This window comes from Ambystoma mexicanum, chromosome 10 (genome assembly GCF_040938575.1).
Source record: "Ambystoma mexicanum isolate Mex_15411 chromosome 10, UKY_AmexF1_1, whole genome shotgun sequence".
Classification (NCBI taxonomy): domain Eukaryota; kingdom Metazoa; phylum Chordata; class Amphibia; order Caudata; family Ambystomatidae; genus Ambystoma; species Ambystoma mexicanum.
Window position 1 is genome coordinate 53,453,925 of NC_090932.1, and position 19,837 is coordinate 53,473,761.

Consider the following 19,837-nt stretch of genomic DNA (forward strand, 5'->3'; position numbering starts at 1 on the left):
GTGAACTAAAGAGAATAAGCCTTGGCATAGGGCTTACCTGATGAGAGATGGCAGGCTAATTAGTTAAAGAGGGCAGTTGTCTGACATTGTTCCCCTGCACCTGGGTTTCGTTTCTTACGTGCTGCTAATGAGTCGAATATTCAAGATTGGAGGAGAGTGCCAACCAATCATGAGGGTCTATGTAATGGTGGACTACAAATTGTTCCAGAAGCCTACCCACTGCTGTTGTTATGCTATTATCAGTATTTTACGTAGTTAGAGGTTGGTCAAGGCGTGCCTACCAGATAAGGGAAGTCAATGATGATACCAAAACCTATATGAACTATAGGTATATATGTTTCCTTAACTAATCCCTCCTCCTGATAGGTTTTTACCTTTTGCCAAGTATGATGATGTCATAGCTGACGTACACCGAGATATAAAGCCTTTCACATCATTTAAATGTGTTGAGAGTGTGTGAGCTACAATTTATTTGTTTGTCGGGTTTCCCTACTTTATTACACTTACAATAAAGTGATATGTTGCCATATTCTTTGAGTCTGTTGAGTTATTTGGGCCTCAGATCATTTATTTGGTAATCCGGTTCAGCACTTTTTGACGTCTTCCACCATTAGCTAGAAGATCGCAGAGTTTCCTGTGGAGAGCGAAGAAAACATGTGTGTAATATGAGACTGTCAGCTGTTGCCTTTTTGAAGAAATTCCTGTCCAGTCCGCACGGGCGCCCTGCGGACTGTAGGCAAACGGGTCCATTGGGGATACCAAAGTGCTCAAACTGAGCAACGGATTTAAGTAGAACATCGAAAGTGGCAAATAAAGGGGTGCAATTCCAATGCATGTGTAAATATTTAGTGGGGAAATGGTAAAGGGATTTGGTTAAGAGAGAGAGATACCTCGATTCCTATTCTCAAGCAGATAGAAGGGAATGCCTCACACTGCAGGTGGTGTATTTCTAAGGGATTCCCGAGTCAATGCCATTATCACACTGCAAAATGGGCTAAAATGGAGATGAGATACTTTTACTAGAGAAAGTAAAGAAAGACGATTGTAGAATTTGTTGTGTACATTTGTTTTGGGTAATGAATATGTTAGCATAGTTGCAATAAAATATGTTGTAAATCGAAAATAAAGAATGATAGTAAATATTTTGAGCGACCCTCAATAATACATAAGCAGGACAAGGAGAATCGATAGAACTGTAATGAAGGAGCAAAACAAATATTATTGTGTAGGCTTGAAAAATTGTTTGAAGAATTATGTTTGGGAAATGCGCAGCGATTGATGGTGCTTGCCCAAATTGATTGTTGTGATATAATTACTTAAAGTAATAATTGATTAATTTTTTTTTTTATTTTTTTTATAATTTCAGCTCGATAAACCTGTGTGTAAACAGACAGGTCTCCGTGCTTTTATTACATTTCATCTGTTGGAGTAGAAAAGGCACTATACCAGTCAGTCACTCTTCCTAGTAGTTAAGACTAAACTTAAGGTAATCCTTTAGTTTTCATGTAGTTTCAAGGAATCTAGAAAGTTCACTACCCCATATGTCAGTTTGACGTTATGTCCAGATGCTGCATATTGCCACCAATGGTGGTTGTTTGAGGTCACGGGGGTAAAACCACTTAAATGTTGTGTCCTCCGTTCAACCAACGCCGTACACCCCGACAGTAGATGTTCTGTAGTTTCGATCTCAAGCTTGCAGAATCGACAGAGGTTATCGGTCATTTCTCTCATGTGACGACATGCTTGCATTGCTTTAGTCGGAAGGGCGTTCAACCGAAGTCTCAAGAACTGAGCACGATGATGTCTAGATGGACATTTGGTCAAGTATCGACTAGGAACATTTAATTTGTGAACTACTAGATCAGATTTCAGCGTAGTTGGCATTAACGCACGTTGATCATAATTCTCGATCCAACTCCATTGCTCAAATTTCTTTTTGGCCCATTGAGGACGTAGCATCAGATCTTCTTGCGAGATGCTTGCTCGAGTCAATAGTTTGGCCAACAATTGTCTCCATTCTTGTAGAAGTCCAGATGGTGATTGGTCAGGGTTTACTTCGAAAAGATTGTACGCAGGGGCCCTTGGGGTCAGGTTCATTTTACGCAAGGTCATTAGTGACTTCCACATGACATGTGTGTACAAGGGGATTAGTGACAGCTCGTAGTTTAGTTGGATCATTGAAATGTAAGATGGAAGTTTCAACACACGACGCCAAAATAGGCCCTCTAGCTTCTGCCAAATCTTCGCGTCAAGGTTCCACCCAGCCTCAGAACCAAAAGTGATTACTGGAACCACTTTTTGGAGGTAGAACATTAGAATTGGTTTTAGACTAAATTTACCAAATGAGTTATAGATTTTGCTTGCTTGAATACTCAGTTGGGTCATCTTGTTAAGAAGATCCGATTTCCAATGCTGTTCGTTTATTGAAGAATTAAACATAATTCCTAAATATTTTATGGAGTTTGTGGTGTTCAAGGGGATCCCATTTATGTACCACTTGAATTGCTTTTGCTTTTTTGAGCCAGCCGCTCCGATGGTCATTATTTTGGTTTTTCCAGAGTTCAGATGTAGATCGTTCAAGTCCAAGTACTTTTGTAACTTGTTTAAGAGTCTTTGCAACCCGATCTCAGTTGAATCTATCAAAACAACATCGTCTGCATACACAACGCATTGAATTTGTGTGTCATTAATTTTCGGAGCGAAGGAACGTGCTGACGATAAGTGTTTGGGGAGATCGGAAATAAACAGTTTGAAAAGTTCCGCTGCTAATGGACACCCCTGTTTTACACCTTTATTGGTGCATACAGGTTTTGACAATTCGCCCTGGGTGTTCAGCCGCACTCTAATTGAGGTATCAGAATGTAACGCAATTATTGGAGCGGTCAGCTCTTGGGGACAGTTCCAGGCAAACAACTTCTTCCATAACAGGTCACGATTTACATTGTCAAACGCTCCTCGTAAGTCAATAAAGGCAATATGGATTTTTTTCTTTGCTTTTAAGGTTTCTAGTTTTAGGATGTTTAAGATCATGAGGTTTACCTCGACTCCGACTCCTTTTGTAAATCCTGTTTGACGAATGTCGATGATTTGTCTCTCGTAGCCCAGTTTGACAATTTTAGACGTAGGAAAGAAGCAAAAATTTTACCAATCGTGTCCAAAAGAGCTATTGGACGATAGTTGTCTGGGTCCGCCCTACTGCCTTTTTTGTGTATCGGCACTACAATAGCGTTTTGCCAAGATTTCGGAATCACCATTTTATTGGACAATTGCAGAAAGAGCGTCTCGATGAAGACTGCCCATTCAGGAGCGTTTCTTTTTAGCATCACGTTTGAAATCATGTCAGGACCCGTTGCATTAGAATTTTTTAGTCCATGTATAGCTTCTTCTATGTCAGTTGACGTGATTTGTAGGTCCCAGTTTGGCACAGAACCACGTGGAATTGATATTGGTTCCATTGTTGATTTACAGGACATGTTTGAAAAATGTGCTTCCCACGTTGCAGCGTCGATTTCATGTGTTATTAAAGAATGGCATTGCTGGTTTCCTGAATTTAGTATTTTCCAAGTCTCATAGGTGTTTAGTGTAATTAGATGTTTCATGAGTGAAACCGGCTCTGTCTTGATCAATTATTGTTTTCTGAGATCGAAGCCAATTACGATATGTTTGCCTTCTCAAACGGATTGCCACTTTTAGGGGCTTTCCACCACAGGTCGGGAGAGGGGACCTTTTCAAAGCTCTAATATCTCTGTGCATCTGTTTCTTTGCATCTGTAATGAGCATGGTGGTGTAGTGTTTGTGAGAATTATTTGCAGCTTTATGACTAGTTTTAGATGATCGAAAATTTGATAGCAATGGCACATAATCGACCGTCAAAGACTTGCTTGAGTTTTCTAGTTGTTTAGTCAAAGAATAATTGATTAATAGGTCCCATAAGTATTGACAGTTAAAAAAGACTTGTCATCATGGAGGACACTTCTCTTCTACACTTGTGCAAAACATTACCTAGGTACACACGTAAGATCAGGAAATATCATGCTGAATGGGTAAGAGGCACGGCTGACAAAATGTTCATGCCTTTGCCTCAAGAGGGTACCCTATCAAGAACAGTATTGCAACACATGACAACATACTTACACGCTGTGTACACAGGGAAGAAGTTACACAAATGGTTGGCTATTTTAGGAGCTATGGAAAATGTATCAGAGCGAGAGAGAAGACCCACTCAAAAAAGGGGTGGATCCATAATCAGCAAGAAGGGGAGGGTGAATAGCCCTCAGCTCCTCTTTCTTCTTCTGAAGACAACAGCACAACCACAACATGGATTCTATACTATATAAGAGTTCAAAGCAGCAACATGGTATATTAATCAAATATATGTCCCCCCACTTATAGTAGTGAAGATAGGACAGAATAAAGTAAGATAATAGAATGCAAACATATTTCTAGATGCAGTAAAAGTGTGGAATGTAACGAACAATGGGACAGACAGATAGAGATAGAAGTAGAGATCAAGCGACAAATAGGAGAGAAAGATAAAGCCAGTGAAGTGACAATCGTATAGAAGGAGTGGATGGGAGGACAAATATTACTTGAATTAGATGGAAAGGGTATCAGTGAACTTAAAGAAAGAGAAGAAAGAGGAAAATGAACGAGAAAGGCCATATAAAGATGAGAAAGAAAAAGAGAGGAAGCAAAAGAAAGAATGAAAGAGGTATGAAGAGCAAGTAAAAAAGAGAGAGAAAGGATGGGGAAAAGAAGAAACATGAGGCAATAGAAACACAGAGATTGAAAGAAAGAAGGTTACAGAGAAGAAGAGAGGAATACGAGAAGACACGGATAAGAAGACAAGAAGAGCAAGAGGAGAAGAAAATGAGAAGGAGTAGGGGACAAAGGGATGAGAAAATAGATCACATTGTTAACATATGTGCAATACCAGTTGAAGAACGAGAATGGTGGGAAGAAGAGAGAAGTCCGCAACAGCCCAGCAGAAAGCTGCACAAGATACCTAGAGAGGACTTGAGGGAGTATCGATCGATCGATCTCCACGAGAGAAACAAGAGCTGGATCAGATGACATACTGATGGACAAGCATAAAAGTCTGTCCCTAAGCAGACTAGATCTTGATGACAAGGAAAGAGATAACAGTCATACCAGTTACGGTATAATGATGTCATAAAAAGAAAGGGAAGAAAACGAGAGGGCGCATGTGGCTCTTCGATAGATCCAGACATAGGAAAAGGGTAAAATGGTCTGATTTAGGAGAACTGGAAACAAAAACATCACAACCTATATCCTATCCTGAACAACCACAAGGACAGCCACATAGCATAGGGGAAATGTCCTCGCCTTGTGTAAGTAAATTAAGGTAATTGCCAGGTAAATAATGAGCGGGCGATGCTAGCCCCACCTGGAAGACAAGAAGTGTAGGTGGATACGATTGTTGAACAGGATTAATATAATTGCCGTTATCAGAGGAAGGGGGAGGACAACGAGACAACCACAATATATACTGTGGCCACAGATGGATAAAGATAATTTAAAATGCAGGTTACTTTGTTTGACTACAGGAGCGGGTAAGTGGATTTGTGAGTTTGAAAGAATGACCGCGGGAATGACATTAGCAGTGGGTGATGTAAAAGGCCTACTAGCAGCTATCCTAGGGGAGATAGCTGGTGATATTTGGAGATGAGCAGGATATGGGAGTGTGACAGCACAGAACATGATACACAATGGAGCACCATTTGAAAATCGTAGAGCAGACATATGGAGGGCACTTAGAGTGCAGTATCCTGATATGTCAGACATGGATGTGAACAAAGATAATGTTGCTTATATTTAGAAGATTCAAAAACGTTGGTGTCTGGAGATGACAGAACTGTGGGATAAAACAGTAGCATTATTATACCATATTTTTATTTCAGGGACTGCCGAGTCAGTTGAAAGGCAAATGAAAAAAACAGTGATGGAAGCGAAGCCATGGCCAGAAATACAGATGACTATCTACATCATTGTCGATTGTTACAAGAGAAGAAGAATGAAAAAGCTAATAATAGGAAACTTGAGGAAGCAATGCTAGTTCAGAAGAAATTATTGAAATTTGCTATACAAGGAGCAGTTCTGACAATAGTTGAAGGAGTGGTTACACAGGAGTTACAGCCTACACAGCCAATCAATGTATGGTACACAGTAGATCAGGGCTGATAAAATCTTTGGCCACGTGACACAGGGAATGCATCTAGAGGACAAGGAGGTGGATTTCAAAACACTCAAGGGGGAGGAGGATTTAATGTAGGACAGCCGCAACAGTGCTGAAATTGTGGGAAAATGGGACAACTGGCCTGCATGTGCAGAAGTAGAAGAGGTATGCGGTAGAACTGGTAAGCTCCAAAGGGAGGAGGGGCTATTCTCCACGGTATAGTACAGAACCACCAGAGTATTATGCCCAAGATCACATGCAGTATCAGACATGTGTGCTGCAAATACAGCAAACACAGCAACTTCTGTTGCAATCAGTCGCCACGCAAGTACAGCAAGAACCTTTGCAAACACAAAAGGTAAAGACCAAACAGTACACTTCGACACAACAGACAGTACCACAATGGAATACAAATACAGGAGCCCCACAAACACCTACACCTGTAAAATATATTTTGGGATTATATCTATTTCTTTGTGGTATTTTATTGTGGTATCTTTGCTATGGTGGTATTGGTGGTAAACGTGTTGGGGTATTTTATAGCAGTGAGACTGATTTCAGAATACTGCCTAGTAATTATCTTTAACAGGGTCATTAACAACAAACAAATACTGGACTTCATACACTCTGACTAGATGGCTCATGCCCTCCTATGGTATCTTATGTATGGTACCAGATCATGCCCTTTGGGCTGAGTTTCAACAAATGCAAAGCATGCAGTTGAAATACTGCACATTCATTCAGTCTTTCTAAATAAACAGCTCACTGCAGCTACTTTGCTTTGCAATATTTCTTACCATATGCCTGTATCTCTCTAAGCATGTCAAATGAAAAGGACTGAATGCAGAATAAAATATAATGAAACTAAATTACTTTTTGCATGTGTTCTTTTATCGTAAAATATAATTATGCAAGTTACACAGTGACACTTATGTCCAAATTGTACTTCACGGTGCAAGTACATTTCTTCTTGCAATAGCTTTCACAGCTGTATCTGTGCAAACCCCAGCCAATTGTCCTCGGATTCATGACACCTGGAAGGAAAATACTCTTTAAAAAAAGAGCAACATATTGAGAAATACAAACACAGTAGTACATGCACGTTGACATTAGAATCTCTAATACAACACCTACATTGAAGTGAACTATTAAACCTGGTCTATCGAGTATTTTTCACATAAGTAGCACCTCACTTAACCTCATATTTACCTAACTCTGTTGGCAGTATTCTCGACTCAGCTTAGCGGTGAAATCTTCCTCAGCATTTCTGCCTGCCTTGCACAGGGACACCTAGTTAAGGATTCTTGAGACTGCAGTTTTTCTAAGGATCGTCAACCCAGGAGACAGCTTCAGCTGTTAGTCAGCCTGCATACACTGAACTCCGTCTGTCCAGCCAGTCCCCTGCTTCTTCATCAGTCAGTGCTAGCAGATCAATGACTCTCTACTCTTCCTCAAATCCCTTTTCTATGACACCCCCTTTCAATCGCGAGCACCTCCCCTTGTCCAGACCTATCCACATCACGCAATTATTATTCTCTTTGCTTCCCTTATTGTGCTCATTGCATTGCTGAAGCGAAACATGGCTCATGTTTCTCTTGTTTTTCCTGCTCCAAAACAAAGCTGTGTTTTAGCAGAACGGATCTTCACATTTTTCAGCTTGCCACACAGCGCACATCCAACCTGCACGTCTAAAGTCAATTTTTCTTACCATTTTCAGAGCATTATGTATTTTCATAAGTCTGCATCCAGCTAATTTCATGAGATTATTTGCACTAAATGTTATTATGGGAATCTGTTACATGTTAATTGAGGTTGGGTTAATTAGTATGTTATATTTAGATTAGTATTATGTTTACTGCAGTTTAGTTAATTGAAATGACATCCTGAAGCAAAGTGCAATTTCAATGCTCTGTGCATTGGCATCTATTTATTTCTGCCTGAGACTCACACTCTTGAGTCCATCAATGAGTTTCACACCCTGGGCCACAGTTGAAATGTAAACCCTCGCTAAAATGTGCATGCTGAAATTATGAGTTTAACTGTTAAAGTGTAGAGTCATAATGTTGAAATTAGAATCATGCCCCTACACACCCAGGATAGGGAGTATGATGGTGGGGGGAGGAAATCTTTTTATGGATACAGGGATGCATTTATATCCACAATAGGACAGCCCACAGAGGGACCTGATGTGTTCAGAAATATCAGTGACACGAGACCCCCAAGAGAAAACAAGGGTCAGGGTAGTGATAAAAGGCAAGACATTTTTGTTTCTTGTGAACATTGGAGCAACTTGTTCCTGTGTTCGGGAGGGTAAGTATCCAATGTCTGGTATCACCATGAATGTGTAGGGATTCTCTGGGACCATGAGTTTGGTTCCTTTTACTGATGAATCACCAATTTCAATAGAACATGATGTGTATATGCTACTATTGTATTCCCAACAGACACCAGTCAACATATCAGGACGTGGCTTTATGAAAAAACTTAACATGACAATATCATTTACTGACAAATGGATAATATGTTCAACTCCAGGGATACATTAGATGAATGTAAGATAAGTTATACTAGCATTTACAGTCGACAAATAATTGTGAGGAGTTCCTCTAGACCCAGAAGCATTTTTGTATGAAGTAGATTTGTTGTTGACATGGCTTTCTGGATTGATAGGTAAATAATTTAGGCCAGAAATACCTATGGATGTTGAGGAAGGACAGGTTATTCTCATAGAGCTAGAGGCAGCAGTGGTAAGAGAGGAAAGGGCAGTTGTTCATAGGACTGATGATGAGTGAAGAACAGCATGGAGAACAGTAATAGCTCTTGACGAAGGACATAGACTAACAGACTTGACAGAAGAAGAGTTGTTCAGAGATGAGAATTCAGATGATGAATTAGTATTTCTCATAAGTCTCACATATTGGATTAACATTGAGGATATGGAAATACCACAGATAATGGCATTGCTATGAAACCACCAATTTCCCAGGAAGATTTAGAAAAAGCGCCAAGCATTTTATGGGCCAACAGTCCATATGATGTGGATCTATTGAACGTGGCAGGAGCAGTTAAAAGTAAGCTTAAGCCACTAGCAATTTAATCATAGGAAAACAGTACCCCATGTCCAGAGAAGCAGATAAAGTCATATTTAAAACCATTTCCGCTTTAGTACAGCAGGGAATACTGGTACCGCCAGACTCCACATGAAACACGGCTGTGTACACAGTAAAGAAATCAACGGCAGTGGCGGCGATGTATCCATAATCTCTGCTCCCTAAACAATATTGTCAAAGCAGAATTTCCTCTGGTTCCGAACACAGCTATGATATAAAGTAACATCCCAGCTACAGCTAAATACTTTACATCTGTAGATTTAAAAAACATGTTCTTTTCAATTCCCCAACTAACTGTGACACATAAAACAGAGTAAGGAACAAAAAAGCTTCACCAGAGCTATTTATTATGTTGTGCAATTAATGCAACCCTAACTCTTTCCCTACAGGGAGTGCACTATGCTAACCCTGCATGATGTTTCTAACCCTCAAAAACACTAATGCGCCGGCTACCGGCAAGAATTGCATGGGGACTGTTCGTGCCCTATGTCACAGCAATGAAAAAACATATTCACAATGAACTACCACAGTACATTTTATACATACGAATTTCATTAGTCCAAACAATTAAAACCAAGACAGTTACGGGAAAAGCCATTTCCCGGCTGCACCCTTGGATGAAACAGACAGGTCACGTGGGACTCGGCGTCACACACTCTGACAATTTAATTGCCCTCCGAGATGTATGTCTGGTTGATCCAGGAGTAATTTTCTAAAAGATTTTTATAAAAGTGTATGTGTCGCACAGATTCTCAGCACAAAATGCACTTTATATTCAACTCGTTTTTTTACAGGTGCATGAACCATTCTCTTGTGCGAGAATACATGACAACTTTGTAAAAGAAAACTTGAGTTCTCTGAGATTAATTCAAACGATTTTTGTCTAAAAGTGCATAAATCCACTCTAAGTGAGGTGACATCTGTATCTCTGGTCGACCGGTTTCAATGATGTCTTGCGTGTATCATATTCTTCAGGACCCGTTATTGCTTCTTTTGACCCAATCAACAAGCCCCATAGGGGCGGGATTGCAACATATCCTGTGGAAAAAATGGGAGAACGTCAAAATGACTTCTCATATGTGGGAAAAAGGATATGGCATTTCTTAATGGCTCTTATTGATGGAATGAAGTAATTTTGCTTTCCAAAGTACTAAACAAGTCAATTTGTGACATTAAAAAAGAGGCTATCTTCACCCTACCCCATCACCATTGAGTGCATGACGTTATGTCTAACCCGACAAACTCGTACCTGTCCAACTATTTGTATGTGCAAAGGGAAGGCACATTCGATTTCTGTAGTGTTGCCACTTTCAGATAGTAGAGTTGGAAAGCCTGAGATGGTGCTTGATCTGCAACATAAGAACACTCATGTTGCATTGTCTGTATCTATACTCCAACAGTGTCACATCACCTTGTCCTCAAATATATTGTCCCCACAGTTGTGAAACTATTGTTTGTTTACCTTTCCACTCATAGACGTCCCTTCAATGACGTGAGCTTCTTATAGTCTCACAACTTTGTTCATTATGCTTTCGAAGGGGCGCCTGCAAAAAAGGGGGGGGATTGCAGAACATTAATCACAGTGGATCTTTTTTGCCCCCCTGGTTTGTGTTTATCTATATTAAGTGGGAGAGACCCGGTGACTAGTGCAGTCACCAAAAGTGGCCCGCTTATTTACCGCTCCTAGTGGTCGAGCCCCCACATAGCCCCATCATGGGTACTTATTAAGCCCAACTGCTCATATCGAACCCAATAGTGCAATTTAAAAGTGGCACCAAGAGCCCATATCAATTTCATCAATAATGGGAGCATGCACATAATCTAAGTAGCATGTCCCGCAAGTTCTTACTTGTTGGGTTCTTGTTTCCCTAGTACGCTTTCTTCCGTCTCGTTACTTCGCGGTAGACGCGAATGGCATTCCTCGCGGTGAACGCTAGTAAGCTGATCCGCGTCTTCCGTCAGTGCCGGCAAAGAAGGATGGTCTTACTAGCAGCCAATGGAAGACCACGACAGGTTCACATGTCCCGTCGGCCATTTTGGATCGGGAAATGAAACGTATTCCCGCGGCCATTTCTGGGATGGGAAGCACGTAAGGGGAAAACCAATTCTCATAGGAACTTTCACGTGAATCTACTAGCGCCAATACTGTATTCAAATGAATAATATCCCAAACACTCAAGGACTCTTATGTGCTCCCTACACACAATATTCGAATTGCGTGAAAGCCCATTTAATGCATGAGTGAACTTCATGAAAAGAATGGGGGATGCACCAGAGGTGGGGGAGGGAGCGGGGGGAAAATTAATGGAAGGGCATAATGGGTGGAAGCCCGAATTTCTAGTGGAGCGGCAACTGTATGGCCCCAGCATGTTGCTAGATCTCTGGAGGCACCTCAAGGGCGATGAGGCAGGGGGCAACAAGGGCAGAAAAAAGGAGAGAGGAAGAAATCACCCATTTTATGGGGCAAAATGGAGAAAACAGGGTGGATTAGGCTTTTTTCAATTCCCCTTCATGAGGATTCCCAAGATTTTTCTTCATTTTTGTATAAAAACCAGCGGTTGAAATATACAATATTACCGCAGGGGTACTGTGAGTCCCCATGGATCTTCAATAGGGTTCTCCAGATGGACCTAGGCAACATACAACTTAAGAGCACAATAAATTCAGTATGCAGATGACATATTAGTGTGCAGCGAGACAGGAGAAAATGCAGAGAGGACTCAGTCCAGTTAATGACAATATTCTCAGGAAAAAAATGCAAAGTGGACAAAAAGAAACTACAATATTACCAGGAAGTGGTCATGTACATAGGACTGCTAATCTCCCAAGAGGGGAGAAAAGTGACACCCGAGAGAGCAGAAGCAATCATGGAACTCTAAAACCTATGACAGTGAGGGAAATGCATCAATTTTTAGGCCTATGTAATTATTTTAGGGCATGGGTTTTTGATTACAGTACATATATTAGACCACTTTTGAAAGGATTTAATGAAGCACAAATAGGCGAAGATGACTTAACATGGACATATGAGATGACAGAAGGATTTAAAGAGTTAAAAAGGGTGATGTGTACAGCCCCTGTGTTAGAGATTCCAGATTACAAAGAAGAGTTTTATTTATTCTTGCATTCAAATGGAGTGGTAATGACAGCAGTCCTTACGCAGAAGAGAGCATTAGGACATATACATAAACAATTAGCTTGTTACAGTGGTCCAGGAGGGGTGGGGGGATTCTATTTATTGATAGTTCTTTGATAATTGATCAAATGACAGGAGAAAGACATACTGGATTGGCAGTAGTGAAGTTAAAACAGAATGGTGAATTTGCAGTAGTGACAAGCGCAAGATTGTTTCCACATTGTTCAGCAGAGGCTGCAGAATTAGTGGCACTCATCACCACACTTCAGAGATATGAGGATGAGAAACTAAGAGTGTACTCCTACTCCACCTTTCGAAGTCAACAGTACATGCAGGGTTGTCACAGTGGAAATGAAAGGGCTTCCTCCACACAGATGGCACGACATGGACAAGCTTATTAAGATACCAAAGCTACCATTGGCTATTACTGTGGTGAAGTGCGCAGCCCATACTAAGAGGGCAGACATGATTTCTCGCGGTAACAAAGCGACAGATGTTGAAGCAAAAAGAGCAGCATATTTCCCAATTGTTCCAATTTTGAAGTAGAAGTGTTAAAGAAAGGTCAGCATGTTGCATGATGATGAAGGAAGGCTGTAATATGCTATCCATTGTACAGTTAATTGAGCTGCAAGGTCGGGCTCCGCAAGAGGAACAGCATTTAGGGAAAAGAATGGGGTGCTCTTTATCCCCCACAGAGGTTATATGGAGATAAGATAGTACTGGAAAGCCAGTTATGCCTCTAGCACTATTGAGAGTTGTGCTGGATTAGCGTCACTTTCCTGCACATCCATCCATAGAGAATCTTGCTGCCATAATCACAGAAGACTGTTTTTTTCCAAATATATTAGATCACTTTGCACAGTTTATTGTGAATTGCATTGTCTGTCAGAAATTCAAAGCAGGGCATACCTTGCGAACAGTGAGAGGAGCAATACCCTACCCTAATGGTCCTTTTCAGCATCTACATTTAGATTATGTGGATATGTTGCAAACATAATTTCAAAAGAAGGGGGTTTGTATAGGGTGTGTGCTGACATAAAGATCAATATCAATGAACTCAGAAAATCAATATACTCACACTAAATACCAAACTGAACCAAAAATTTACAAAAAATTCCAGAGAACACTGGAGAAAGAAATGTACACACCTGTTGGGTTAATTATTTAATACAACACAAGAAAGTCACGTGTTCGGCCCTATTAGTAGCCAACACGTGTTTCAACCCTCTTGGGTCTTTTTCAAGGCAGGGCCTATGTAACATGTACAACCAAATACATTGTTGAAGAACATAGAATGAACATGTTATAAAGAAAAAAAAACATGTGTTCACAAAACAGAAAATTCCCCTTATCAAGAGGGGAAGAAAAGAGGAACAAGGGCATAATTCAATTGCCATGATTTGTTAAACAAGTATATATGTCCACATGTAAGTCATACACATAGAATGATGACAAATCTTGAAAAATCATAAAGAATCAAAATAAGTGACAAACATCAAATAGAGTGACGAGTTTAGTATTATTCCCACACAATGGGATCCATGACATATTGCATCCATATTACATAAAACAGCATAGAAAAAAAGGGAGAACACACAAGACAAACAGAAAGAAAAAGGAGAAAATCATAACAAAACATTATGAGTACCGCCAATGATATATCAAAAGAGTTTTGCAAATAAAAATAGTTGTACATTATCCATGTAACTCCCCATTGTGGCAGAACCTGAATGTGCTCAAGCCCCACCAGGAGCCTAACACCTAATACTGGGTGGATGCCAAACCCCAATGCAGTACCTGGAAGTACATGCTCCATTATGCAAAATCCCCATAATTGTGTTTGCACAATTCACACTTCCATTTGTGTACACCATTAGTGATGTGCTGTAATTCATGCCTTACCCTATGCTCCATGCACGCTAAAGTATATGTGCATATGCACCAAACAACATTACTTGAATAACCTGTGATAGTTTCTGTATTCCGGCTTAACATAATTGTAATGTTCCCTGAAAAAATCCAAGAAAGCTATATAAATACCAAAACAATGTTCACCCGATTCTAAGCTGCATTACAATTGTCACCCGAGAGATGTGTACCATATAACCAAATATAAATGAACCATACCAAATGGGAGGCCAGCAATATCTCTCCCGAAATTATGTAAACCCTTACGCTGTGACCTGCTGGTCTTGGAAAAGATGTCCAGTCCCCTGGAAAAAGTGACACCTCAACAATATATATTTATGAAAAATATACAAAGAGAGCAAAAACTATAACCAACACTGTCTATTCTCGGTTGTTCCAAAAATGCAGTCTCAAATATGAGCTAAATGAATTTATAATTACCCCGAGTCCTTGTGTCAGTAAGATACACGTGATTCCTTGAATGTTAAATGCACTTGACTTCACGTTGTTATTGTTATTGTTATTGTTATTTTGCACTTATATAGCGCCTTATATACCATTGGTATGGTCTGAAGGCGCTGGTAGGTTGAACGCCCTTGGGAACCGAAGTTCAAGTCAGTAGAGAGAGTGGGGAGGGTCAAACGGCGCGTGTGCGCACCGGGTATGTGTGCAGCTGGTGCGTTATTCGTGAGATAGCTGCTTCTTAGCGGTAGGTGTGGTGGTTGATGTCAGGGGTATGTGTTAGTTCTGGCAGGATTTATCCAGACCGTCTGTGGCTGCGTTAGGCCTGAGGAGAACGCCTGGCTGGGGGGTGTGTAACCAGCGGTGTTTACTTAGAGTGATGGGGAGTGAGCGAGAAGTGTTGGTATGAGAACAGTTATACCGAATGGTGTCATAGTATCTCTGTGTTCTATTTGAGTGGTGATGTAGAGGAGAGAGTAAGCGTGGGGTGTGATATGGTGGGTTTACATGCTCTTCCAAACATTCCCTGCATTCCAGACCATACTGGAACCAGCTACACTTCTAAATACACATAGGCTGTTTGATACGCTTCTAAATGCAACTTTTCTCAGAGAGGCTATAGGGCACAACTTCTAGATGTCACTTTCTCAGAGAGGCTATTGGGCACAACTTCTAAACGCAGCTTTTCTCAGAAAGGCTATTGGCACAACTTCTAAATGCAACTTTCTCAGAGGCTATTGGGCACAACTTCTAAATGCAACTTTCTCAGAGGCTATTGGGCACAACTTCTAAATACACAGGCTATTGGGTACACTTCTAAATGCAACTTTCTCAGAGGCTATTGGGCACAACTTCTAAATACACATAGGCTATTGGGTACACTTCTTATTGCAACTTTTCTCAGAGAGGCTATTGGGTACACTTCTAAATACATAGAGGCTATTGGGCACAACTTCTAAATGCAACTTTTTTCAGAGAGGCTATTGGACACAACTTCTAAATGCAACTTTCTCAGAGGCTATTGGGCACAACTTCTAAATGCAACTTTCTCAGAGGCTATTGGGCACAACTTCTAAATACACATAGGCTATTGGGTACACTTCTTATTGCAACTTTTCTCAGAGAGGCTATTGGGTACACTTCTAAATACATAGAGGCTATTGGGCACAACTTCTAAATGCAACTTTTTTCAGAGAGGCTATTGGGCACAACTTCTAAATGCAACTTTCTCAGAGGCTATTGGGCACAACTTCTAAATACACAGGCTATTGGGTACACTTCTAGATGCAACGTTTCTCAGAGAGGCTATTGGGCACAACTTCTAAATACGCATACGTTATTGGGTACACTTCTTAATGCAATTTTTCTCAGAGAGGCTATTGGGTACACTTCTAAATGCAACTTTTCTCAGTGGTAGGTGAGAGGTTATTGGGCGCAACTTGTAAATAGACATAGGATATTGGGTACACTTCTAAATGCAGCTTTCCTCAGAGAGGCTATTGGGCACAACTTCTAAATACATAGAGGCTATTGGGCGCAACTTCTATATACACATAGGCTATTGGGTAAACTTCTAAAAGCAACATTTCTCAGAGAGGCTATTGGGCACAACTTCTAAATGCAACTTTTCTCAGAGAGGCTATTGGGCATAACTTCTAAATGCAACTTTTCTCAGAGAGGCCATTGGGCACAACTTCTAAATGCAACTTTCTCAGAGAGGCTATTGGGCACAACTTCTAAATGCAACTTTCTCAGAGAGGCTATTGGGCACAACTTCTAAATACACATAGGCAATTGGGTACACTTCTCAATGCAGCTTTTCTTAGAGTCATATTTCTATCTAGATGCTGCGCAAGCTAGGTTCATAATTCTAATTGTGGTCCATGCTATGAATCACATATGCTAACAATCACATTTCTGAAATGCCATCTAGGTGCGGTTTTGCTGACAATTACATTTCTGTCTAGATTTGGCGCAGACTAAACTTGAGATTCATCTAAGTGTGGCATATGCTAACAATCATTATTTCTACCTAGATGCGATGCGGGCTAAGGTTGAGAGTACCATCTAAGTGCAGTGTTAGATTTGGTGCAGGCTAATCTTTGTGGTTCTCTCGGGGTGTGGTACTGGTTAACATTATACTGCAGGCCATTGAAAGGTAAATTAGAGTGGCAGGAGCTTTCTGGAGTAGAGTAATTGCTCTACTCCCCACCCATGCCAGCACTTACAGTTTTGTTGGTGTCTGGTGGCTTCATTGGCTTCCCCTGCTGACACCTGCAGACACTCTCTGGAGCCGCCCTAGTGGGAGCTGCCCTTGGCCATGGGGCCCTTAGCCGCAGGGGCTGCCGGGCAGAGGGCTGCCCTGGGAGGGCTGGTTATGAGATGAGGGGCAGCCAATCACTGCCCGTGGGCGGGATGGGAGGCGGGTTGGAGGGGGAGAGACCAGGAAATGGTGGCTGGGGCTCGTAGGGAATGCAGACACTTTTTCAAGTGTTTTTGGCCCAAAATGGGCGCCGCGCATCGCTGCTCCACTCACCTGCCTCCATAATGGGAAAATGTCAATATGTAATTCTTCTTGCAAACTGCAAACAGTAAATGCGCACAAATAAAGGATATGCCGTCCCCTGCAAGTATAATACAAGCTCCTTGTGAATAATTCATACAGATTCCCTTGTAAAAAAGTACCAGGAAAGTCTTATATGATGCCCTTAATTTACCAGAATGTTCATTCAAGCAAGTCCCTGGTTTAAATGCCATAACACAAAGAAAGAAAGCCGGCACGGCTTACATACAGCCTAGATGGGCTCGTCAATGAGCTGCGATCAAGCAACATCATGTGACCACGTTCGTGACATCACGTGACCTACCGCGCCAAAGCGGACGCATGTAAACATTGATACAAAACGAAATCACATATCATTCACGATGTTAAATTCTAAAAAGCGTGTTTGAAACAAACCACCTAAATTGTATGATTTGTAAATTTGAAAATGTAAGTACATGTGGCATTCCACCCTTTCCTAATAACAAACTATCCGTGTAACGTACCAAATACCATAATCGGTACTATGTCATTTATAAATTAGCAAGTGTGAGTGCCTATAACTTCCCTCCTTTTCCTGATAACAGAATAACAGTGTTAAATGCCCAGAAACATCATCTGTGCAATTGAGTTCACTGTGCATCGCTGCACTACACTGGTCATCTTGTGTGTTGGTAAACGGTCATTTCATTAAAATTGTATGTTAATAAAAAATATTGTACTGCATTGGGGATGTGCATCCAGCCTGCTTATTAACTAACACCATTACCAATATGAGTTTCTCGGAACAAACTGCGTTATACAAATAGGGAACTCTCTGTAACTGAAAAACCAGATCCATACAACATTACGACGATGTAAGCGCTCTCCGAAATGTCTGATATGATGTAGAAATGAAACAAGTATTTTTATAAAAAGACATTCAGTTCATGATCCTGATTTAACCCCAGCGTTGTGCACCTGAATTTGCAGATCATACGTGCTTCAAGCTGTCGAAGACATAGCTGTCGATCTCCGCCTCTGGCATTCAAACACGCTTGCTGTAATCCCACAAAACGTATATCCTTGATGTTATCCATTTGATGATTTGATTGCTAATGAACAGTGAGTGGCAGTCTGGGATCCTGACTGTTGAGATTGTTGAGATGTTCTCGTATTCGGACCCAGAGCTCCCGTATTGTACTGCCAACATATGCCAGTTTGCAAACACATAATACGACATAAACAATGTATTTTGACTTACAATTAATGAAGTCACGTATTCTGAAGGACAAACCATGATGGCATACGAAGTCTGTTACTGGTGACATTGCATGTTGGCAAAAATGGCAAGAACCGCATTTGCGAAACCTGTTGGGAGGACCCCTGAGCCACTCTAAATGAGCACCTACTACAGCTTTAGGTTCAAAGAAAGAAGGACTAAATGGGCCTCATTACGAGTCTGGCAGTAACCAGGCCTGAAATTCCGGCAGGTTACCGCCAGACTCGTATTACCATTCCGCCTCCGTGATTGCCGGAATCACTGGGGCATTAAAACCCCGGTGACCCAGTAATTCTGGAGGCAGAATTCTGTTAATCCCCATTCCCATGGAGTGGGAATGGGGAAGTGGAAACACTGGCACCATGCTGTAATGGTGCCAGTGTTTCTATGTCCGCCTGCAGGCGGGTGGTGTAAAACCCACCAGGTCAGACCTGGTGGGAGTGACACCTCCCGCCTACAAGACTCTTAATCAGCCGGTCCGGAAAGAACAGTGGTGGCAGATTTACTACCACTGTTCTTTCTGGACTGCAAGGGTTGTGATGAGGCCCAATTTGTTTTTAGAGTCTTGTTTCTGGTAAAAACAACGTTTGGTCTCTGTGTGATATATGAAGTGAGGTCTGGATCAATCCTTCTCAGGTGCCAATGTTTGTTCAGTAATTTGCACAATAAATCACTGCCCTGCACATATTTGGTGATAAACATAATCTCATCAGTGAGCTTATCTTTCTTGGGGGTTGTAGATTCCATAAGAGATTCCCTGGAACGGGAATTCGTTTTCTGCAACGCTTTATTTATACAGTGTGACGAGTACCCTCGTTCCTTGAACCTGCCCTGGATCTGTTTACATTCCTGATTAAAAGCAGCCTGTGTACTACAGTTCCTTTTGGCCCTGTAAAACTCCCCCACAGGGATATTGGTAATCACTGATCTTTTATGACAGCTGGAAGCTTGTAATATCGCGTTGACCAATGTTGTTTTCCTGAAGGTTTGTGTATGTAAAGTATTATCTTGTATTTCGATCTTTAAATCCCAAAATTCTAAAGAAGTGTTACTAACATTGCCTGAGAACTCAATCCCAAACTGGTTGTCATTCAGGTATTGTGTAAAAGCCTCAAAAAGTCCTGGTGTCCCATTCCAGATGATGATAACGTCATCTATATATCTCTTCCAACTGACAATTTCTGAATTGAAATCATGATAACCATAAATATGTATGTGTTCG